Genomic DNA, 2,603 nt, shown 5'->3' on the forward strand with positions numbered 1-2,603 from the left:
ATAAAGCATCTTCTTAAAATGTTAGTATCTGTCCAAAGTCCCTGATGAGGTTTAGAAGTTTGTCAGGAAAAGAACTTCTTCCATTCTCATGCTAATTATTCTTTTCACACTATTTTAAACTCTTGGCCAGTTCAGTGATCACTTTGACTTTTCAAATGTTTTTCTTTGATAAAAATACATTATTTATACCTTTTGCTCTTACTTTGTTGAATCATTGAACGTATTTATCTCTTAGTGTGTTCTTTACAACTTTAGCAGGGGTCTCAAGTCTTTACTTTTTGTAGCAAAGTTCAGGTAAGAAGAACTGACTAGTTTTAGGTTGGAAACAAAAAAAAAAAAACACACTTTAGATTTTTCTGTCTGCATTCAAATCAAGCATGTTTGGTTTGAGTCAAGACACGATCCAGATATTCTTTGTGGAATGAAAGCCTTAGTTTGGATGGGTTTAGTACCTTTTTGTGCTTTTACACCTATGAATTTATATTCAAACCTTGAAGAATTATACTAAAAGAACTCATTTTAAAGGTATTCACAGATGTGGTTTTTGCAAGTTGAGCTGGAATGATTGAAGAAATTGCTATTTCTTAGCTATTATTAGAGCATCTCAGCTGCAGGACTAGTAATGTTATATAAATGCAAAAACTGTTGAGCTTAAAGTGGCTTTTAGTGCTTAGAAAGGGGACAATAATAAGGGCCATTACTTTATCTCTACTTTAGGAAAAGCAACTTTCAGATGGTGACCAAATAAATAATTTGATTGGGGTGGCATTTTAAATTATTCTAATTAGATTGTGTAGCACTAGTTAGATCTCTTATTTATTAAATGTTGGACATTTAAAATACTGCTGCAGAAGGAGTAATGAGCTGTTGTTCTAATACAGTTACTGGAATTCAAATATTTTGTGATCTGATGGACAATTTGTTTTCTCTCCAGGACTGTATTGTAACCATCCTGTCCTCCTACAGCTGCTTTCCCTTGAGTGGGCCTGGTAAGTTTCTACATTCTATTGAAAGTAGCCTTGTCAACGCAAGAAGGGTTAACTTACTCTCAGCCATTCTTCTCCCTTCAAATGTGAATGTGAAGTAAGAATACTGTTCTGCCTTAGTTCAGCTGTTGTCTTTTTTATAATAGCTTGTCAGCTCTGCTTGGAATTGAAATGGCTAACACCAATATATTATGATGTGAGCCAGCAGCGGGCCCAGGTGGCCAAGGCGGCCAGTAGCATCCTGGCTTGTATCAGAAATAGTGTGGTGAGCAGGACTAGGGAAGCAATTGTTCCCCCGTACTCGGCACTGGTGAGGCCGCATCTTGAACACTGTGTTCAGTTTTGGGCCTCTCACTACAAGAAAGACATTGAGATTATGGAGTGTGTCCAGAGAAGGGCAACAAAGCTGGTGAAGGGTCTAGAGCACAAGTCTTATAAGGAGTGGCTGAGGGAACTGGGGTTGTTTAGCCTGGAGGAAAGGAGGCCCAGTGGAGACCTTATCGTGCTCTACAACTGCCTGAAAGGAGGTTGTAGTGAGGTGGGGATTGGTCTCTTTTCCCAAGTAATAGGCAATGTGACAAGAGGAAACAGCCTCAAGTTGCATCAGGGGAGGTTTAGATTGGATATTAGGAAAAATTGCTTCACCCAAAAGGTTGTCAAGCATTGGAACGGGCTGCCCAGGGAAGTGGTTGAATCACTATCCCTGGAGGTATTTAAAAGATGTGTAGATGTGGTGCTCAGGAACATGGTTTAGTGGTGGACTTGGCAGTGTGAGGTTAACGGTTGGATTCGATGGTCTTTTCCAACCTAAATAATTCTGTGAATAAGAAAAACACAGAATATCCCTATTGCTTTGTATCTGTACTGCTTAACAAATTCTATAGTAAGCTATCTCCAAAGCTGGTAGTGTCTGTGATGTTGCCATTGACACTGGATAGGTTATTGATTATATTTTTTCAGGATGCCAAATATGGGCCTCTATTTTTGAGAAACTTGCCTTTAGCTAAACCTTGGTATATCAAAATTATGACTGAATTCTACTTCTTGAAGTCTTGCATGTTGTGTATTTCATTTTGACATAGTTATTTGGCAAAAAAAATAATTACTTCCCAGTTGAAATAGGGCTAGCTCTAGGCGGTTTTCTGTTTTTTGTTGATGTGACTGTGCAAGACTTTGACTTCACATTCTACATGATCATATCTGAGTATGTTCTCTTCCATTTCATGCAGCTGTAGCAATGCAGAGATTAATGGATCCTGATGTCTGCAATAAGGCAGTGGTTCTAATGAAAGCTGAAATGTTTGCTCTTTATTTAGGTGAAGCCATTAAAAATAAAATATATTCAATGTTTTCTCCTTCCAGAATGAAGACAAATGTAAAGATGGCATGTCCAAGGAATTTTAAAAGGTGTAGACCTCCTGACTGAGCAGTGCTGTGAATTTTAGTCTCTTTAATTAGTAAGGTGAGCATGAATCAAACTTAGGCTGCTGGGGGTTAAGTGTGCCATTTATACATATATGATAATATTGGACAATAACAAGTTGTGTCAGTTTCATTTTTGTTCTGTCACTATGCTTAATTCTCTTGATGGGAGAAGATGGGGAATTATATATAGGA

The 2,603-nt window shown here is 37.8% G+C and overlaps 1 protein-coding gene across 1 annotated transcript in view; it reads left to right on the forward strand.

Moving 5' to 3' along the window:
- The first annotated feature begins 955 nt into the window (after window positions 1-955).
- The window catches only part of LRRC8B (leucine rich repeat containing 8 family, member B), a 5,784-nt gene continuing 4,136 nt past the window's right edge, over window positions 956-2,603 (forward strand). The window contains exons 1-2 of the mRNA XM_009884725.1: window positions 956-989; window positions 2,349-2,448. The gene's annotated coding sequence lies outside the window, so the exon portion shown is untranslated. The remainder of the gene's footprint in view (window positions 990-2,348; window positions 2,449-2,603) is intronic.

The sequence above is a fragment of the Charadrius vociferus genome, unplaced genomic scaffold, assembly GCF_000708025.1.
Source record: "Charadrius vociferus isolate BGI_N301 unplaced genomic scaffold, ASM70802v2 scaffold163, whole genome shotgun sequence".
Taxonomy (NCBI): Eukaryota; Metazoa; Chordata; class Aves; order Charadriiformes; family Charadriidae; genus Charadrius; species Charadrius vociferus.